Raw genomic sequence first — 21,693 nt, 5'->3', positions numbered from 1 at the left:
TCCGGAAGAGTATTAACACAATTATGTTTTTGTCCTTCTGTGTGCACCAAGGAGTACATGAACATGCTACAAACTGGGCAAAACTTATGTGAAATGAGATTAAAGTTCTTTGTAAATAAGTATCACTTGTTTATAGATTTGTTAATTTCTGAATCCATGTAAGACACGTTTTACTATGAGGGGTTTGAAACCTTTACCTTGCATATCATAAACAGCACCACTGAGGAAACGCTGGCATTTTATCTACAGCAAGAATGGAATTGGAGAAAACGACTGCACATTTCACAGAGCAGAAAGAATCTTACCCAGCTCACAGCAGGTCTGGTTCAATTGGCTCTTTTTTTAACCACCTTTGCTACCTTTTTGAGGAAAAAGCTGGACTTCTGTATCTCTGGCTCTTCTATAATGGTGGTAGCAAATCCCTCTCAATAGTTTTGCCATATAGAGATGTATTTTAAATATTAAGCAAGAACCAAAATACAGTGGGTAGGTTTTGACTTGCTCCTTAACTTCTGGGCTATTGAGCACACATTTTCATCAGATGCAAGGAAAATTTACATGTACTAAATATTCCATAATGTAGACAAGCACCTAAAGGTTAAACTAAAGACCTAATAACAGCATGATATATGATATAATGATATGATATATGATATAATGGCTTGGCTGACCCTTGAGGCAGATACAAATTCAATCCCCTCTAATAGAAAGAGCAACCAGACCACTGTGTAAGAGGGATCTATGCATAGACACGTGATTTCTCATCATGCACCTAAACATTTATCTGGTTCTGCTGCTGAAGTGAAGGGCACTTGCAGGATTAGCTTATTCTGAGACATTACTGCAGCACTTCACTTGTGCAGACCTCCCACCACACTGAACAAAAGAGCTGCATCCACAGGAGCTGACGTGTCTGGGGAGGGCGCTGCTATTTCACACTCACAGGCACGGCACATATGCGTGATCAAAAAAAGATCCCACCATGGGAGAATCTTAGGGCACATCACGTCTCCTATGACTAAACCACACTCTTCTGTTGCTAAAATACTGGAAGAGACTGAGCAGCTTGGAGAGGGACATCAGCCTCGGGACTTTACTGCACCTACGAGGGGTCAGCATCACCACCCACAGTGCACAAAAACCAATACATACTTTGCGTGTCTACGGGGAAAGACCTAACCCGCTCACTTTTACAATATACATAGAACTCAACATATGTTGAGGTTGCTGCTGGTTTTTTCTCCAAGAAAACAGGATGGCTTCCTCCTCCCTTTTTTTTTCAGAGGTAGTTCACAAAAATCCCTGCTTCAGCTGTGCTATACATGTATCATACTTTCATTTGAATATTCATTATTTTACTTGGACAGTAAAACTTCTACTTTTTACAGTGTAAACTAGTAAAAAAATTACTGATAAGCAATTCTTCAAGGCTTTACTCACATCTTCATATACATAGCAAAAACTGTAAGCCTTGGAGAACACTTGTGATAAATACCTTACATAATTTAAACCTTTCAGACAGCTCACTGATATAATTAGGAGGACAAACAATGAACATTGATGCCATTTATAATATTAACTGATCAAAAAATGTTACATAACACAGAGAAATGAAGCTGGACCAAGATGTATATTTATTTTCTTATTATTTTAATTATTTAAATTAAAATCGAAGGCCGTAATTTTTAACAGACTATATTATTCCTTCTTTTGCTGTTTTAAATTCATGTGTTAAATTATATTTTGCTGTTTTAAATACCTATCTAAATTATTTGCACATATATGATAAAGAGCAGAAAGCTTCAAAATATCGCATTTGCATACATATGCGCTGTCGGCATAGATTTTATAAAAAATTTACACTATTTGTGTCTCTTTCATGCAGAGTTACATTTCAAATTACTTCAAATGTAGCATGAAATTATATTTTGTACTTCCTTAGAAATCCAGTAGGTGGCAATGCAGATTGTATTTTCACTCTCCCAGTTCGACTCAAATGGTTCAGTCTCGAAATTAAACACCTGATGTAATGTTATAAAAATATTATGCCCTGTCATGAGTTCATGTTAGTAGAAGAAGTGCCGCCTTCTAAGTGACACAGCCTTAAGTAACTATCCACCAGCAGCTACCACATGTCTGAAAAAAAGCTTAGTAAAATACAGCACTTTGTCCTCTTCACCCACACCCCACAAACACATCATCACACGGAGCTCAGACAAGTTTTTCCATAAGATAAGCAGGCGTTTTACCAAGCTCTGTTCTTGGCATTCTTTTTTTAAGACAAATAAATAATTTAAAATGCAAACGGCAATACTGCGTATGCCCACCAAGGCAACAGCTAGAGCTAAAAAACCTGTTGGTGATCCTTAAGCGTCTGCGTTGAAGCTGTGACCTGAAAAACGTTGTTCAGCTGCTCTGTAAAGCTGGGATTACCTCAGCTGCACCAGATGCCTTGCTGGTCTGCCAGCACTGCAGCACCCATCTCATGGAGGTGCTTCCAGAGGGAGCTTGGCTTTGGCCTCAGTCCCATCAGCACCTCAGCTGGGAAAAGCTGTCAACTTGTCACGGGTTTTGGGAATACACGCTTTAAACAACAAAGTCAAGACAGGCCATTTTAGCAAGTTGCTGTGGACAATTTTGTCTGAATAAAGAGAAATGAGGGGTTTATGGGGAATCTAGTATGTGTTGACAAGAAAAACAGCTGAAGTTGAGTGGAGAAGTCTAGATATATTTTCTGGTTACTTCATTAATCATCCCATGCCACATAAATCCATTATTAAAATTTATACCCTCTGTATAGGTAGGACAAGTTAAGGCTGAATAGTTACAACATATCTAACTCTTCAAGCTCCCAAATTCTTGATGTAACAATGTTACTGTGTAAGTCTATTTGAAGACCAGGATATTTCAAAATGTTTGGAGGTGTGCTGCTTTTTTAGCACGGGCAATACTTGGTTTGGTTATTTTGTAAAAATGAAATAACTGCAGGATCTACTTGTATTGCAAAATATTGGACTTCTGTGATTTTGGATGTTAATATTTCTATATTAACGCTATTATTGTATTTTTTTTTATTCTGTGTGAACTGCTGTTGTAAGAACCAAAGGCAAGCAAGACATGGTTTCTGCAAGCTGTGAAACATATGATTAATCAACTGATCTTTAGAGGTAAAAAGGGCCATGTTTCTGTAAAAGAAATACAAGCATTAATCAAAGGACTTCAAATGGTAGAGCTAGCAGCTTCCATATCCATATACTCCCCTGCACAAACTGACTGCTTCTGGTCTCTTTGGTGTTTCCTACTGTCCAACTTGTCACTTTTCTGAGACTTTACTTACCACCCATTTGACCTTGCCCTAATCACATTTCCTGTAGGTCCTGTCTCTCACTTCTACACATTTTTTAATAAATATATCGAAATAGTTATTATAGACATATAGTATGTTCTACATCCTACAATAAAAGCAATAAACATTCCTCAAAATTTCAGATTTTACCTGGACTGAAGCTTTCTTCATCCTCCCCTGTTCACTCAACACACTACTATGGATCAACTCCATTTTCTCTCAACTTGGCAATCCCCGGCCATCCATGACATTTTTCATCTCACCAGCAATCACCTTAATCCAGCTGGGCATCAGCCCTTCCTTCTCCACATGCCAAGATCTCTTCTTCCTCCCCGTTTTATTGGTGCAAACAAAAATCTCACCATGCTTGTAACTCACAGTTCTGTCTCTCTACCTCACATTTTACTCTTTCCCTCCAAACAGAGGGGTTTGGCATAGATACTGACTTCTGTCAAGGGTGACCTGTACACCAAACTTCATAAATTGAAACAGAAATTTCCTTCTACCTCCAGCACAACTTACCACCCTCTCCATTCTATTTGCACTCGGGACCAATAATCACTCTGGTACACACTGGAGTCAGACCTACTTCGACCTTCACCTAAACTGTTGTATAAGTTGTGGGGGCTAATTTTGCAAATTAAAACCAAACCAAACCAAAACCAACCAAACAAACAGAAAACCACACACCCAAAAAACCCTCCATAACCAAAAAAAAAAAACCCAACCAACCAACTACCAAAACAAAAACCACAGAAGTTCAGCTGATTTAATATCTTTCCAGCTTAAACATTCAGCTATCACCAGCTCATCCCTCAATTCCTTTTCCTGCCAGTGCAAGCCTGTCAGTCTGATAGTCTAATCACAGTTCTGCAACAAATATAATTTAATTTATTTTACCCCTCTCTTTGTATTCCTCTGATGAATTTGCTTTTCTACTGCATAAAACATAAATGGCTTATCTTCACCTTCAAAGACTTTGACAGCCTATTTCCATCCTGACTGTGATTTTTCATTCAGTACTGAGATGCTTCTGCTCAAGGTAAACTTTCAAGCAAGAATCACAGAATGGTTTGGGTTGGAAGGGACCTTAAAGATCACCTAGTTCCAAGCCCCCTGCCATGGGCAGGGACACCTTTCATTAGACCAAGCTGCTCAAAGTCCCATCCAGTCTGGTCTTTGAGGGCTCCCCTTTGTTGCCTCTAGCATGGGAGTATTAGGAACATCACCATTATCACATTATCCCCCTTAAAACTCTCCTTCACCTTGATGCCTGCAAAGATCTGGACAAAAATTAGATATGTCAAAAGCATTTTAAAACTTTTACTTAACAGGCTAGGCAATACAGACTCTCCTGTCTGTTCTTACTGTTCTATTATTTGACTAATACCTACAGTGCAGGCTGCCCCTGTGACAAAGATCACCTTTTTTTCTACACATGTGAAAACTCCCACTCAGAAGGGTCACAGTCCATGACAAGTGCTTCCAGGCAGTATGGTAACACCAATCTCCCAACATCATTCAGAAACACATTAAGGTAATTTTTTTAAATTTCTTTTCATCATGTTTTCTAGCCCTCAGGCAATATACTTAGAGCTGTCTCCATGTCCATATGGGAAAAGCATTTTTAAAGACTTAGTATATTCCTATAGGTCCATGACACCAGTCCAGGTGAAGCAAAACCATGAAAAATTTTATTATGAGAATCATGATAAAATTTAGACTTGGCCAAGACAAAGGTTTCACTTACAGACCTCACACAGGAACTTAAACTTGGCCTTCACCACTGGAAAAGTTGTGCCCATGTAGCAGATATTTCTTCCCTCTATACAAGTTGTCTTGATTCCAATTCCTTTCTATAATCTATTATAAAGCACATACTACCTGGCAGCAACCTCACAAGCCCGTACAGGCTGTTGCAAAGATGTCCCACACCTTGTCTAGAAAGTGTCCCTGCTCATCACATCAGAGAAGAGACACATCAGCAAAGTGGTGTGGGCTGCAGTTTATTCCCAGGGCTCTTATCTGGTGCCTTTTCACCAGCAGGAACAGTCATTTTCAAGCTAACATTTTACTTAGGGCAGGTTTTCTGCAAGCATATAAATGAGCTCATTAAATAACTTCTATAAAATGCAATTTTTCATCTTCCTGGAAGATTTCCTAATGTAGATTATTGGAAAACTTTATTTTCATATACTTCTATTTGTTGGTGGTTTTTTAAAATAACTACAGCCCACAAGCAGACTTTTTCCTTACACAACTGAAGAACTGTGAGTCAAGAATGTGCAATATCTACAATAAGGAATTTACATTCCAGCTTCCCACAGTTCCTCCCAAATGACCGATATCCTTTCTGAGGTAAAAATGAGAAACCAGTGAACAAAGCAAACAACACATAATAGTACTAAAAACAGTACAGCTGAGGAATTCAGAAAGAAACTGTGCATGGCTTGTATTAAAAAAGCATTTACATGTTGAGATACATTTAATACTAAAGGAATCAGTGCCTTCTGCTCAAACTCAATTGGCAAAGTGACAGGTTGGAGCCAGTAGAAGGGTGGGGACAACACCCCACAATGTGTCAATGCCTCTTCCTTTGTTCTTAACCAGTATGGCCATTCTAACACGCCTCTCACCTCTGTGGGCAACCTCACCAGTATCAGTTATCCCATGTAACCATCACAGCTCTGCTGCCTTTTCCTGTTTAATTTCTTCACCACTGAGCTCTCCTAACACAGACAGCACAACAGGAGAGCAGCTGGTTTGCTCTGGGAAGTTGTCACCAATTCCAAGAGAGAAAGTTCAAAAGGTTTCATGAGTTCACACAGAGCTGCTAGCAGCCTGGACTTTACCAAATGCAACACCGAAAAAGTTAGAGAAATGTCACTATGTTACAATCTCACTCTTACTACAGCATTAAAACACACACTCAGGCCAAGCAATTGTCTGCCTAATAAACACAGGACCTATAAGCATATTCAGCTTTTTAAAGATTGCTGAAACTACTCATGCAACAAAACTGCAAAGGTAAATGGCTGTATTATTTTATTTGCCATTATTCATGCAACACTTGTTGCAGAAATAACAGCCATAATGACCGAGGGACAGCAATACCCATGCAACCACACAGTCAGTCACTCCAGGAACCTCAATGGGGTTAGACGCGACTGAAAGAAAGAAAATCTGACTCCACACAGTTGCATTAATGCTTATGGTTTAAAAAAAAAAAAAAAGTAGAATCAGAAACTGAGGAAAATTATTTGCAGCAGAAGCGTGAGCTTGAGCATCTCTTGCACTTGTACTGTCAAACCCGGGAATTTTAAGGTATAAAACTCTAGCAGAGTATAAGATGCTAATATTGCTTCTATCTGACTTTATCAGGAATATGTATCTCCTAGAAAAAAAAGGCTAGAAAAAAAAAGGCAGATTTAAAATAGCATGGTTTTCTATAAAGATTGTTTTAAAACTGAATTTGATTTTCTACAAACACTGCTTTAAAACTGAATTTCAGTTCCCAAAAATTTGTCAGCTTAAGTCTCCATAAGATCCACTGTAAAAAAGGCCTGAGTAATTTTCTCCTGTCTACCCACATTATCAGACTGATGCCTTAAGTTTAAGTTTTAGCTTTCATATTTAAGATTCTGTACTGCCTCAGTGTGTGACTCTGAACTTCATGTAAAGTGTAAGCAAGTTCTCTTCATGGGGTAGTTAGACAAAACAATCCTTTTCCAGCCTGAGAACATCTTTGCAGCTTTAGGCTCACGAAGTGTAAACAACGGTGAATAGAAGAGAGCAATCTGGGAGGAAGGGACCTCATAACCTGAAGCTGTAATTGGACAATTGACCCCAACATGTAAATGAACCAAAACTTATAAAAGTGTGAAAACTCGTGGCTGGTCCATCCTGGGTCCATTTTGGGCAGAGCCACAGCTAAGCTCTTGTTCTGCCCAAGGTGTGTCCTTTGAAGGCCTTTCAATAAACACCTACTTTACTCCTTTAACTCTGTCTAGCCTCTGTTCTAGATAGCCTCTTTAGGCATCAAGACCACAACAAGGAGAGCATCTTCCAGCATCTCTTCAATTCACCACACTCTTACAATTTAACCTCTACTAAACAGGGAAGTAATCTCAAGATTTGTTTACTTAAGTTATGAAATCAGGGCTTACTCTAACATGAAGAGAAGACAGACAAAAATACTAAAGGCAATTAATAATATTAATTTCCCTTTGTACTTTCAGTGAAATGTTTTCATTCTCTGTGTTTTCTTTATATAGCATAACAGAAAAACTGTTTTAGTGTAGGTGGCAGGAAACAAAGGTCCCAGAGACACCCAGCCATGCCAGCACCATTTGTGACATTACAGGGCATATCCTTTTTACATTACTGCATTTGCAGATACAAATAATTTTCATACACGGTTCCTTATTTAAAAGAACAAGCCCTGAACTATGTTAGACAGAGCTTCTCTTATAAAAACTTCTAAAAAGACTGCTGGAAAGTCCCTTAAATTTTTTTCCTTATCAACTGACTAAGTGATGTCTTCATTTTCCTCATTTATTTAAATATTACTGATTACCAGTATTACTGATCACTTAAATATTACTGAATTTAATCCATCACCCCACTCTCTTCCCCATGTTCTGTAACAGACCACAGAACTTGTCTTGAATGAGCTGACCTATGTCAGCTTGCAGTGACATAACAATACTTTAATGCCACGGAGTGATCCTTTAAATAGGAGTCTCTGAGCTCCATAGGAAATTTCTGCAGTAAAATACTTTTTTGTGAAGTGGATCTGCCAGCAAATGTCCCTTAAAATACATTAAATATATGAGTAAAGAATGAATAATTTTATTTTCTCTCCAAAAACATCAGTTTCATTTTATTATGGAATACAAATATCATTTATTTAAGCTAAACTTCACCAAAATCAAATTTTTGTGAACAGACAAAACCTAATCTGTTTTCAGACTGACGTGAAAGAGAATTAAATAGTGTTCTCTTCAATTTATTGAATTAATTTATTGAATCACATAATATGCCACTGCAGGCACTTTTTTTCTCTAAGGATGGTCATCATATCTCAACCAATCAGCCACAAAACTCAGAATATTAAGAAAGGAGCAGGGCAGGGAGAACAGGATGGGGGTGGGGAAGCAGAGTGCTACAGTAGAAAAGCTCAATTTAAGAATCACAGAATGAGGAAAAAAGATAATGAAAATCTTAAGGAAAAGTTTTTAAAAGGGAGGCAGAGATTTGGACCTACACAAAATCACACACACAGGTACAAGTATTTAGCTCTCTTGTTCTGAATACAGAAATATAAACCAGTAGACATATTATTGAAGCATCACATGAGAAAGTGAAAGAGAAGCCCATCTATCCAACCAAACCAATTTAAAAAATAGTTCCTTAATGCAACCCCATCTAAATTGCAATTAGCAACCAGAGCAAGAATAGACCCTGACAATATACTCTGACAATATTGGTTTTGCTACAGTCACACAGTGGGAAAAGATGTTTAAACACCCTATCATCTGCTGCAAACAGTACAACGCACATAAGGTTAAAAAAAAATCCTCAGTGCTGGAATAGATCCTTTCAGTCAGCTGGCAACTGGTAAAAAGTTTGGAAAGTTGTGAGGTATGGGTCCTGGTTAAACATTAACAGGATATTACTTGGGATCAATTCTTATCAAAACAGCATTCTGAAACAGTCTTTCTCATACATGCATTTGGAAGAAAAAATAAATCTCAGTATTTTTGGCATCCAATGTGTTAAACAGATGATAGGTATCAGATGGCAATACAGGGTGAGTAGCAAAAATATGACAAACCACAGTGGTCTGTAAACAGAGCAAAGCTACTGAAATTCTAACTACCATATGGCAGTAACAAACAGGACACGTGCAAAACAGGAAAAGATCTCACAGTGAGGGGTGTGATAGAAGCCAGCAAGATGCAGAACTGAAAAAAAATACAATAGGACTGCAAGCGCAACAGTGATAACGTTTCAAATTAATTATATTCAGCTGAGGCTCACTGTGTACAGTATGTCTTCTACCTAAAAATAATTTAACAGCCTTGCTGAGAGCATCTCTAATTTATCATCCTGTTCACCTTCCTTTATAATTTCCATATTACAAGGAACAAAAAAGGCTCACACATCTATTTTAAATATACCATCAAAGTGCTTGAACACAAGATAATGATTAAGCTTGTCTCCAGCATTACTTAATTCTCTTCATTCTTCTGGATGCCTAAGTAAACACAAATGAAACGCATATGGCATCTTAGTGAATTAGAAAATTAGAAAAGGAGAATATTAACTGGTTTATTTTATGCTTTAAGCATACCACATGGTAAAATTAAAAATGTCAAGGCTCTTTATATTTACAGTTTATTTTAATTTCTTCATTTAATGTACTCTCTATTTAAGTTAAATGTCTGTGGTGGTCTGTATTGGAGAGGATGAGCAGTGAAACAGCCACACCGCAGATAGCAGTACTTTGAGAGGCCAGGATAGATAACATCTAGTCCGGTTATGGTGAGAGGTGGTTGAGAAGAAAAGAATGATGGGAACAGTTATGTAAATTAAGTTATTCCTTATTAGGTTATGTTCTGAACCCTGCCCTCTGATTGGTTCCATTTAAGGTATTATTTCTGTTCCTCTTTGTTCATTGGTTCCCTGCCCTGAGTTAATGTCTATGTAAGGCGTTTTTTGTCTCATTTTGAGGTCTTCTGGAGTAGCTCCCCACAGTGTACAGCTTATGTTTTTGTTGCGCATCGATTGTTAGCACACCTTGTATTTCACTTTATTAAACTTTGGTTTTCGAGCACTCCAGTCGTACCTGTCTCTGTTTTATTTACTGCCATGCTCCCGGCTGATCTGCTCCCAGGTTTGCATTCCCCAGTGGCAATGAGGGCTCGTCCACTGCGCCTCACAAGCAATATCCTCAAGAATACTATTTGTGAAAGAAAACCAATAGCATTTTTCTCCACATTTTTAATGCCAACTTTTTCTCCAGAATATCACTGCTCATAACTGTGTTAAGAAAATAGTCTTGAGTTTAAAATTACACTCAGTAGAAAAATGGAGCCTCTTCTGTGATGAGCATCCTTGCTTCTTGATGCTGACTGAGACTGTACAAGCTAAGAAATAAACCCGCGTCATCAAAAATAATTTCTGCAAAACTGTCTCACCTGATGAAGCTGTTGAGTAGAAAGTGTAAGTCCAAAATTAGTGTACACTATTTTTTTCTTTGATCTAAATTTTCATAGCAAGGCCTACAGAAAAACATGACATTCAATTTCTGGTTTTCTTCTCCTTTCCCTCCTGTATCTATCAACATTTCGACTGATTCCTAAACCAACTACTTATGCCCAAACTCTTATGAAAAGACATTCCCATAAAAAAAATCTAGTCCACACAGTTCAGTACTGCTAATATTTCAAAATACAGATTTAATTTCTATAATAATGCATATTGAATAAATGCCATTTGGACAACATAGCAGAAGGACATCAAGAGGGATGCTTCAGTAACCACATTCTCACTCATCACATCCAGCAGACCCACTGCAGTTCTCTCCTGAGGAGTCATACCCATCATAGGCATGATTTTAAGAGAAGAAAAGCTTCTGCCAACCTATTTACCATTTAAGTCCTAGCAGAAAACCCCTAAGGCTCATTTTAAACCAATAATATCTTAAATAACAGGAGTGAGTGTCCTTTGGGAAACACTGCACAAAGTGTACTAAACTGTTTTATGATTCTGCTTGCTACGCTGAAGTACCCATAAATTTGGCAGAGAGACGTTTCTCCTAAAGTTTTCCTTGGTTAGTATTTTTCTGCTGTTCCATAGTGGTTCTCACAACAGCCCACTATGCAGTGTGGAGTCACAGAGATTCAGGCCCCCTGATCATTTTGGACCACCACAGAGGTCCACAAGCTCCTGAGCCATCACATGCCATAAGCTCAGACCTTCATAAAATTTCGTTCAGTACCACAGAAGGCTCCAGGAACAAATCTGATACTCCAGTGTAACTGTGTCCATAGACAAAGCACTGAAAATTTTCAAGTGACCAAGAATTTCTTCCAGACCACTTGGATCTAACCATACCATCAGTCTCCCACTTGCTCTCTAGTAGGAACAGGTATTTCATTCCCCTTGGATAACCCTTTGCAGAGTCAAACACTGTAAAGATTTAGTTCCTGTCACAACTCAGTATTTTCTTAACCTAAAAATGGATTTCCAGATGGAGCTAGATGTAAAGGAAGAATATCAATCTTTTACATCAGGCCTTCTTATTGCTTGCAGCCTCTTACTGCTTGCAGCTTCTTATTGCCAGCAGCCTCTAAGCAGAGTTCTTGTAATTTTGATGACACTGACTTGCCCTTCTGCCAAATTCACAGATTTTTTCACAACAGCATGGAAGAGTCACAGAATGCGACCATTGTTTTGCAGTCTTGTTCTGCGCCACATTTTAAAAGGCCCTCCCTCCCCTTACATGGGGTATGTAATTTCAAATCCAAAGCTGTGAGTCAAGAGTGCTCAAGTGACATTTTTATCCAGTACATTGTACCATATTCTCTAAAAGCTGAACAGAATGATGAAGAGTGGAAGCTGTATGGGTACCCAGAGTGAGATCCTTCAAAATGGATGATGATTTCTTATCAGCTCCCTCCACCCAAGTGGAACAACTAAAAATTTCTTTCTGTCAGCTATAATCCGAACAGCCACAGTGCATTTTTGAAGTAGAAGCGAAAATCTGGAGGCTTCAAGAAAATTCCTGGAGCTGGCCAACAGCAAAAATACTGAGATTTTTTCCATGTTTCAAAGAAAATCACCTAGAAGCCATCTGTGCATTGCGCCACACTTTGGTCTGTCGCCAGGATAGCAAAGAGGTGAGCTGGACCCAGAACACTGACATCATCCAACCATGTCACTGATGTGGCCTCATACGTGCCAGCTTCACAAAAAGTAGGAAGCGAGGTACAATTTGCCAGAAAAAAATTGTTGTATTTAGTGGTGTGGCAAAACAATCTGACTTGGCTGATGAAAGGCAGTAATTTTCCTACCTGAAAAAGAAGGAGTAGGTATCTCTGAATAGCAGCAACTCTCACATTTTTTTTCTCTAAATATTTTGCCAAGATTATCAAAATAATATCCTGGTATGACCAATAATATGTGTATATTCAAAAAGCTCCCTGCGAGGATTGCACCATCTGAAATGCCATTTCTAGCACTTAAGGAAGAGGTGACTAAGGATATGGTGCACTGAAGGACAGACAGGATCTGTTTTTCTGTGACAAGGACTGAGATGTATGAGATTTTTTGTGTATACTAGATTTTCTGCCTTTGCTCACTGCCACTGCTATTGTAATTCAGTTATGTCACAGGTCACTAGAAGACCAGAATATATATGTGAGGAAGACTGCAAGAAGGCAGAGTGTTAGTAACTAAAATGATAATATCTCTAGATAAGAAGTTTGAACGAAAATCTACTAGGTACCCTATTTTATGTAATTTTGTTAGATCTAGTCACCAGGGGGATTATTTGGTATTTGACATGGATTCCTCAGCCAAACCATTACACTGTTAGTACCCTGGAAGGATTACTACTTTAGCCTGGAGGAGTGTGGAAGCATGGCTTTACACACTTTGTGTCTTTACCTAGTTGATTACCAGGGAATTATGACTGGTGGTATGTGTGACTGATGGCTGAGAAACATGGTGGAGTGGTTGCAGCCATTATATTGGAAACATTATCATCACCTGCAATTACATATATTAAAGGTTTAATTTTAGGTGAGTTGTCTCTACTGGACCATAAATCATCTAGTAGTGCTCTTAGGAAATCTGTTCCTGAGTTAGGAAGATGTACAATATGAGCTCATTAACATTCTTGTAACATGGTGGCATCAAAAGCTTTAGTTCTAGCTAATGTAACAAAAATGGCCCCTTCTGTCTCTTCTAGAGGAATTAAAAATTAAAAAGAAAAATTGAAAAGGCAAGAAAAACAAAACTCAAACCAATAAATTATCTAAGTTCTGGAGTTCAGGAAGTGTGTAACACTGTATTGATGGGATCTGAAGCTGTGTTATGCATTAACTTGAAGATAAGAAGCAAGTATTGTTCAGAGAATACTGAGAGATCAACACCTACTAGGTGAATCTCACCATTAAAAATGCATGCCCTGCTTCCAAGGACAGTCACTTCAACTCCCATCCCTCAGTGCTTATGCTGCCTTTCACCACTAGATTAAAAAGCTTTTAGTGGTGAATACTGTGCGTGTATGAAAGTGTTTACACTTGATAATTAAGTCACCTTTTGATCTCCTGTGTGATAAACTAAAGAGATTGAAATCTCTAAATCCTCCACTGCAAAGTAGTTTCTCCAGCATCTGAAACATTATTGTAGCTCTTAACTGAACCTTTTGTGACCTTTCAACAAGCTTTAAAAATATAATGCCCTAAGAATTGTGTCTTTCCTTTATCCTTTTTTCCAAATGTTGTATTACAATTGCCAAGGGTGAACGTCAGGTTTAATGGTCCAACAGCCTCCATGGTTATCCAAGTGCCCCTTCTGAATACTGCCTCTGTGTTAGGAGTCTAAAAAGTTTACAGAATATTCCTAATTCCCAAAATTTAACACAGGAAAACAGACCATCAGAAAGCCAGAGACTTCTGCAGCCAGGTCTTCAGTCTTCTTGTGCACAAATAATTCAGGCCTATTTATTTAAAAATATTTATCAGAGGCAGGTGATGTTACAAGTTTTGTTCCATTACTATCGAAGTCAGAAATGACTTCTTGTCTTCACAGGATATAAATACACTTTTCCATTTTTCCCAATGTAGAAAAAGAAAAATTTAGCAAATTTTTGTACATCTGAAAAAGGGCCAGCATCTTCCTTAGCGTGTCTTCTGTCTAAAATACATTACAAAATTATTTATTTGCTATCTCTTACCAACTCCCTGTATTTTGTGCCTTATAATTTTAAACAGTTTTTGTTTATAAAGAACAAGGACAACTAAAGATGAATAAAGGCAGTTGGTGGTGCTGCATCATTCCTAAGGTAGATATCAGTTAGTTAAAATATCACATTCCCTAGAAGATATTCCATATTAAACTTGACAGGATACTGTTGAATGCAAGCAAATGAAAGTTTCAAAGTCTTACATCAGTATTTTCATCTCTGAAAAAAAACAAAAATATTGCCCTATTTTCTTTTTTGTAGTGTCTACAAAGACTTGCATGAAATCTTTTCTTCACATAAAATCTTTCCAATTCTCAGTAAGCACATTTGAAATTTTTTAAAGTACAAAAATTAACTTTCATTTTTGTGATGCACAGGATTTACAGTTGAAGAGTCCTACATAAGTACCTAATGAAAATTAAAATAAAATTTAAAAATGCAAAATGAAAAGTGGCAATAATTTCTTTTGGGGAAAAAAAACCCCCATCATTTTCTTGGCCAGTTGGGTGTACGCTTTTCCTGTGATCATTTGTACTACTGAAAAAATTTCAAAGTCAGAAAAAATAGCTTCTTTTCATGGAAAAAAAAAATCAACTGTCCCTCCTTAAGAAAGAAGTCACACTTCTAATGCAACTACTCTATCCCCCTCCTGTCAAAAATGCTAGATAATGTGAATCACAGTAGAATTTAAACAACTAAGCCTTATATTACTTTCACCAAAAAAAAATGCATGTATTACTTGCAGCAAAATGCTTCACTGTGTTCTCTCCTTATTTTCTTCTACTAATGTTCCTTAGCTAAATCCCAGTCTACAGCTCGGAAATTCCTTAGAAACAATTCTGCAATCCTTCCTTCACCCTACTTCCTATTTTTAGCTTTCAGATGTTGGCAGGTAGAAAATTTGATTGCTTGCAAATCCTGAATTTCAGCACAGTTCCTTTGATTTCCTTCTTCGAGGTTGCAACAATCAATTAGTATGTCCCCACTGTCAGAAAAGTTCTTAATTGAGTTCATGAAAAGGCTTTTGAATTCTTGACTGAAGTGGAACACTCTTGTTTATAGCTCATGGTGCCCTCGCTGCCAGACTATGAATAGCTCTTCCGCTTCCCCTCGTGCGCTCTCCAGCAGCAGAGAGGCTGCGGCCCCTCGTCAGCTCCGCTGCCACCATCGGCACCGCCGGCAAACCTTCCATATGCCGGGCAGAGATCACCACTGTGCCACTGCTGGAGGCGTTCTCCAACAGGCTTGGGCCTTCATCTTAACTCACACACATTCAACTCCTACAAAATCCAACACGTCACCATTAAGAAAAGAAGTTTTTCTTGCCATCTTCTATGAACTGAAATGATCGTTACAGAAAACATCTAAAAGGCCTAGTTCAGAAAAAGGATACTTCTACGAGCTGAAATTCTGACTTTTTATATAAAGTTTTAGACCTCCAAACAATAATGTGGCATTCTGTGATTTTCTTAAGGTGAATCTCATTTTTAACCTTTGAATATTTATTATGATTTTACTTAGATAAGTGTTTAGCTCTGGCAAGGATATGATTTGCATTTTATTTGTAAGGAGAGCAAATATGGATTCACACAAGAAGAGAGGCCTAGAATGACAAGAATTGAGAAACATAAAATAAAATTTCCAGATTAAATCTTGGTAGATGCTGAAAACAAAAAGGGAGTAGATGACAATACAAATACTGCTCTAGGAAAAAACCAAAAAATTTAAAATAGGGTGTCAGACAACTTTTGTCACTTATTCATTTTTAGCACTTTCAGAATCTTGTAAATATACTGCTCTGCTATTCAATTTTCTTCTTCTCTATTCAGAAAATACTAGCTGCACTAGCAGGCTTCCACTATGTCACGCCAATATCACTCTATTTTTTTTACTTCCTTTCTTATTCATTAGCTGAAATGATGAAGTCAAGAGGATTAATAAGTAAGAAATTTTCTGTTTCTATATCTGACAGTGCAGCAAATTTCATAATGTACTAAATTCTTCTGAGACACATTCATTTAAAATGTGTCTTAGTTTTTTAAGAGACTGGCAACTGTATAAATAAACTAAACAATAGCTGCTTAACTCAGCACCTTAAACAGCACAAGCCCCTCCAACATAGATGTTCCCAAAACAATGTTCCGAATAGCATGTCAAAGGGATGTACTACATTCCCACAGTCAGGCAGCTGAATCCTGCCCCTAGTGGAGTTTATTGTGTAATTGTCTCACACTAAAGCAGAAATCTGCTTTTGATTGCCCTGGCCCTGCCTGAGCTGCTTTCATTTTAGTTCTGGAAACAACCGTCTAGCAGTCAAAATAACAAGACAAAGCAGAAGCCTGCTACACTCTTTCAGAAAGTCACTTATTCTGGGGAAAAAAAACCAAACACCTCTCCCATGCACATAGAGGCACAACTCCTCTCTCCCCTCCTCAGAAAAACAAAACAAAAAAAACCCAAACAAAACAAAAACAAACAAACGCAACCACAAAAACCCCAAAGAAAACAAGACATCCTCTTTTGAAAAGGAAGAGCATAGCAGAATGCTTAATTCAGACAATTAAACTGTATCAGCACTTTTTAAAAAATCTCATCCACACTTCAGAAATTAAGGACCACAGTAAGAGTATTTGTGCAACTCCAGCCTATGCAGTGCTTGTTATCAAATTTGTTATTATTTTGAAATAACCTAAATTCACATTAATAGGGCACAAATCCACACTCAATCTAAATATTATCTTTCTGCTTGTGCTTTAATAACAATCACATATCATACCATCCTTCAAAGTTGATAGTAATGCTTAATTATAAAGGACTGTGGTTTACTCATGCTGAAATAATTCTTCAGTCTAACATGTTTCATACATAGAGTTAATGAAATAAAATATTTCTGCTACTTTCTAAGTCATAAATTCCATGTGCTTACAGTCTCTCTTGGGATGTTGTATGTGGAAATTTCAAGCAACGTATGTATAGAACATCTGTATGTCCAACACTGTTCAAGCACTTGATCATATAAATCAGTAAAACCATTCTGATCAGATATAGCTGTATTAGAGCAAACCAGACAATTACACATTCCACTCTTGGTGAAATGCTTTACTGTTCCCTCATCTGAGGTCTTACATATATGTACATCCTCAATCTGCAGATGAAAAAAGTTTCTTCTTGGGATAGTAGAAAAGTAAAAGTAAGCAAAGATGTCACAACTAATCAAATACCTGATTCAGATGAGAAGAAAAAGAGGGATCTCACAACTTCTGAATTACAAATGCACGTGAATTTTCTTCTTCAAGATCTTTCATCAAATGCATTCTCACTATGGTTAGCATATGCTAGGGATCTGAATTAAAGTTGTTTCCTCAAGTTCACAAAGGATCCAAAGCCAAACCCAAGAATGTTAATTGGGAATGGATAGTCTTATCATGACCCTTAATTATTTCTCCAGCACAACTAGATTGAGGAATTCACGGCCCAGCAAACAGCTAGCATCTTCATGCTTAAATACAGAGTTAAGCGTATTAAAAGCTGGGGGTGAAGAGGTGGCAGGTCTGTTCATAGTCAAGGGGAGGATGGTAAGAATAGTAGGTTTTTGGTTTGCTGCTGAGTCACACTAATACAAATTGTGTCTTGTAGGTACAAGAAGAACAAGAGGTACCTAGTACCTACAAAACTGACTGTTGCACTGGATAGAGTGGGAGGTGAAAAGGTGGACACAAGAGAGTTGATGAGTGAGGTTTTTATTCCTTAGAATTTAACTTGCAGAAAAGAATTTTTACTGATTTAATGGTAAAAGGGACTGACCCAAAAAGAAATGCATGTAGGAGACTCATTTAAGATGAGATAAAAGGCTGCACATGGTCAGCTAGATAGAGTTTAAAAGCAGAAGAGTGGACCAGAAAAATGCAGTAAGCAAGGTACCAAAACACAAAAATTGGAGGGGGGGGTGGGGGCGGTATGGGATGTGCTGCATTAATCACTTAAATGCAGTTATGCAGTTCTGTCATTTTCATGAAGCCACTAGTTTTCTTCTGATTTTTAAAAATGAAAATAATGTATTCTTTCTTTCTACTTGGAGACTAACAATGCCTAGACTTGTCTAAGAATCTTTCAACTGAATACTATTTAATTTCTTCTGCTATACAAGAATATACAAACCTAAAATGCCTACCTTCCTTAACAGCTAATTAAAAGAGGAAGGTATCGGTCAGAGTAGGTCATTTTCTGAAATTCTCTTCTCCATCTTTTGTATGAGGAATTAGATGGATGTATCAACTATATGGATATAAGTGGAACTCCAAGAACAGGCACCTAGAATTTTGGTGAAGTAATACCTACTTAGTAGAAGTTGAACTAAGGAATCTGAACACTTTATTGGTCTTTGCTGCATGTTTCTTATGCACGCATTCATCTTTTCTCTTTGTGGGTCCTGCTGCTTTACTAGTCTTTTATTTCTCGTCTTCATACAAGATGAGAGTCCAGAGTCATACAAAGTCATCCAGAGTCATACAAACCATCAGGATGAGATTTCCAGGATCATGCAAATCCTCTGTCCTTCCCAAACTGCCATTCTCTAATATGTTTCATTAAAGAAAATTAACTAAGTTTAAAAGAGCAATACTTGGAATTTTTTTCATTCTCTCTCAGAGTTTTTTAACAATTAAAAAAATATATCTCTTCTTAATATTACTGCCTAAAATTATATCTTAAAAACAGACCTCTCATCCTTACTCTTGCTTTTCTTCATTGTAAACATTCAGAGAGGACCTTTTCAGCTATTCAATACTGTATAGTATGTGATATTTTTGAACTGAAATTACATTCTGAACACACCACAGGATTGCAATGTTACAAGTTACTACCAAGAAGCATAAAATCAGAAACCAAAAAGATGCCATTACCCACACACAGTCCATACCCTGAGAGAACCTGTAGCTGATAATTTGTAGTTTCTACAGAAGTGGTTTGAAGAATATCATTAAAAGAAAGGAAGATGAAAGTAGATTTGCTTGAAAACATAATGAATGAGGGCATGCATTTTATTCAACTCTTTTCCCAGAATTGTGCTTCTATTCATGAAGGGAATACAAGAGGTAGTTCACAAGTGTCTTTTACAACTTCCCAAGAAGTTGTATTGGGTTTGCATGGCCAGGTTTTGGTAGCAGCAGGGTGGGAAGGAGGCTACAGGGGTGGCTTTAGTGAGAAGCTGCTAGAAGCTTCCTGCATGTCTGGCAGAGCCAGCTCGAGGTGGATCTAAGACAGATGTGCTGCTGGCCAAGGCTGGGCCAATCAGAAACAGTGGTAATACCTCTGTGATAACATACTTAAGAAAAAGAAATTATTACACAGTTGTAATTGCAGACAGAGAAGAGCAGGGCAAGAACCTGTGAGAGGAAAGCTCTGCAGACATCAAGCTCAGTGGAGAACTAGGGGCAGGAGTTGCTCCAGGCGCTGGAGCTGGGATTCCCATGCAGCCCACGGTGAGGCAGCTGTGCCCCTGCAGCCCATGGAGGGACACAGGGATGCAGAGATCCACCTGCAGCCCTTGGAGGAGACCCACACCAGAGGCAGTGGGTGCCTGAGAGGAGGCTGTAAACCCATGGGAAGCCCGTGCTGGAGCAGAGTCTTGCACACCTATGGAGAGAGGATCCCACACTGGAGCAGGTTTCCTGCTAGGACTTGTGACCCCATGGGGAAAGCATGAGCTGGCTGTGCCTGACGGACGGCACCCTGTGGAAGAGTGGCACATATTGGAATAGTTTGTGGAGAACTGTCTCCCATGAAAGGGACTCCACAGTGGAGCAGGAGAAGGAACAACCTGCTGAGAAGTAGCAGGACAACCTGTGGTGAACTGACCAAAACACCTATTCCCCGTCTCCCTGCGCCGCTGAGGGGAAGAGGTAGAGATGAAAAGGAGGGTTGGGGAAAAGGTGGTTTTAAGGTCTTACTTTACTTCTCATTATCCTGTTCTGATTTTGTTAGTAATAAATTCAATTAATATCTCCAATTAGAGCCTGTTTTCCCCATGATGGTATTTGGTGAGTGATTTCTTCTGGTAAGAAAGAAAACCCATAAACCCTTCATTATATTTTCCCTGCACAGTCCAGATGCAGAAGAGAGTGATAGGGAGGCTTTGGTGGGTGCCTGACTCAGAGAGAAGGTCAACTCACTACAGAAGAATAAAATAAAGACATTTCTATGATTGCTAAAGAATATCACAATTATTCCCCTATTTCAGGATTTCTTTCATTCTTATTACACCACAATGAAGTCCACAGTGGCTTCCTACTGCATGTTAATACAGAGAAAGGTATGAGGAAACCAACCCATACCTTCCATCATGAAAAGGATGTCATCATAGGATGTCACCTCTAACATGTTCCCTCAATTCGACTCTGGGGTTTGAAATGTATTCCTATGCACTTCTCTTTGACAGATTAATGCTCTGAATATGGTAGCTCATTAAAACATTTTAAAATAAAGTACAGTTTGGGGATTTCTAATGTGACTATAATTTCTAGAATTACCTCAACATGGAATTTCTTCATTGCAGTATTTCCCCAGACATCACTGCAAGTACAGAAAAGCAAAGCACCAAAGCACACTTTCCATTTTAATTTGTAATTGCTCAGCACCATAAAGTTGCACAGGGAAGGCTGCTGGTGAATAACTGTTTGGTGCACATATTCAGTAACTCCTCACTACAAGCAAATGAAATCAACAGTTTCTATTAATGGACAGAATATCAGCAGTAAATGATGAGCTGAATGTCCTTGCTGATGCACTATACAGAACAAACAAATGGAAAATGCCTCAGCAATGTCTTAGGAAGATGTCTCAGCAATGACGGGCAGAGCCACTCTGCAAGTTACTGCCTGCCATCTCTATAGTCCGCAGTTAACATTGCTAAGTCTTAGTGACCAAAAAAACCAAAAATATACGGTCTTAAACAGAAAGAACAGTCTGTGAGTAGCCATCATATAGAGTCTTGGTGGGGGTAACTGAATTCCTTCAACTTTTTCATACCAGAGAAAGGCACAGTGTGGAAAATACAAAGTGAAGGAAAAGGTGGACTATGTAAAGCAGTAGATGAACAGGGAAGTTATGTTTCCAGCTATTCTGTGCTGGCCACAAAGCTTGCTTCCAGAAGGCAATGTTTTCAAGAATCTCCAGAAGTTAAACCTCAGCTAATAAGAGCAGATCCATGATTAGGCAACTAGAACACAAACACTCTTTTAGATTCATTTTGCTAAAACTGGATCTTTATGTCAATGAAATTCCCCATATAATAACTGGGAGAGTTAATGTCCCTGCAGCCACTTCCCCACATTGAGCAGTGAGCAGACACATTTAATACTACAGGCTATTT

At 38.2% G+C, this 21,693-nt stretch overlaps 1 protein-coding gene across 45 annotated transcripts in view; it reads right to left on the bottom strand.

Annotated features, from left to right (window-relative positions):
• The window catches only part of RIMS1 (regulating synaptic membrane exocytosis 1), a 301,642-nt gene that overhangs the window by 187,098 nt on the left and 92,851 nt on the right, over positions 1-21,693 (bottom strand). The window lies entirely within an intron of this gene.

Source organism: Motacilla alba, chromosome 3, assembly GCF_015832195.1.
Source record: "Motacilla alba alba isolate MOTALB_02 chromosome 3, Motacilla_alba_V1.0_pri, whole genome shotgun sequence".
Taxonomy (NCBI): Eukaryota; Metazoa; Chordata; class Aves; order Passeriformes; family Motacillidae; genus Motacilla; species Motacilla alba.
The sequence above is the reverse complement of the archived record's forward strand: the minus strand, read 5'-3'. Positions and strand labels throughout refer to the sequence as shown.